Genomic DNA, 1,068 nt, shown 5'->3' with positions numbered 1-1,068 from the left:
GGCTGTGGGTTTCACAAGCACTTTCCCAGCCACTTTCCCATCAAAAGACCCAAGCCGCTATCACCTACTTTTAGCCCCACTGTTATTACCAACAGTGCTTCACGCCCTGTTCAAAGTCTGATTTTGTTCATAAAAGGACCAAAGCTTTAGGCATTTTACAAGCACACTCTGGGCATTTCTTGCCCTTCAGCTGCAATAAAGAGCCCTTCAGGCTCAGGTTAGAGAATGAAATAGGGCTGCAAGAAAAAAACAGAACCTGCTGTTCCACAGCAGTCACCACAATTCTACAGAAACTGAAGAAATGCTCATCACATCTGCTTATTAATAAACCTTCTCTCCTCAACTTTCTCCAGGTATTCTCTTCACTCTTCATGTGTTTAGAAAAATCTTTCCAACAGATAGCTCAATCAATAGCTTTAGTGCAGTTTAGGTGAAACACTCCTTATTTTGCTCCCAGAGGGCATGAAAAATGGCACAGCTCATCCCTGCTCTCTTTCCCCCCACTGCCTCCTTCAAATATGAGGGCTGTTGCAAAGAAAGTTATTATGATGCAGAAGTTATTTCTCTTTCGGGAACCTCTCTCCTCACTACTAAAAACTTCTCAGGTACAGCACCTAAAACCAGACTCTGCAAAGGAAGCTTATCTCAGCTCTCCCCAGCACAGTGGGTGACTTCTTGTGTCCGACTTGCAACACACTTGTTTGTACAGCCCAGCACAATGTTTGCAGCTTGTGCAATGCTGCAACCTCATGATCAGCTTGTGTACCAAACTCTCCTCTGCAGAGCTGCTGACCATCCAATCCTCATCCACTTTCCACTTACACACCTGATTGCTCTTATCAAAGCCTAATAATCTGCATTTGTCCTGACTGAACTGCATCCAAGGTTACCGAACTCTCTCACCAGCTTGTCACATCCTTCAAGCACAGTCACTATCAGAAGATCCACCTCCTGATGCTACATTAAATTTAGCTAACAAATTGGTGAAAACTGGTGAATCCTATGAGACTGCATAAAGGCCTTGCAAAAACCCATAAAATATCCTATTTTTTTTTTAACCTCCTGTTA

Source organism: Corvus brachyrhynchos, unplaced genomic scaffold (assembly GCF_000691975.1).
Source record: "Corvus brachyrhynchos isolate BGI_N302 unplaced genomic scaffold, ASM69197v1 scaffold3, whole genome shotgun sequence".
Classification (NCBI taxonomy): domain Eukaryota; kingdom Metazoa; phylum Chordata; class Aves; order Passeriformes; family Corvidae; genus Corvus; species Corvus brachyrhynchos.
The sequence above is the reverse complement of the archived record's forward strand: the minus strand, read 5'-3'. Positions refer to the sequence as shown.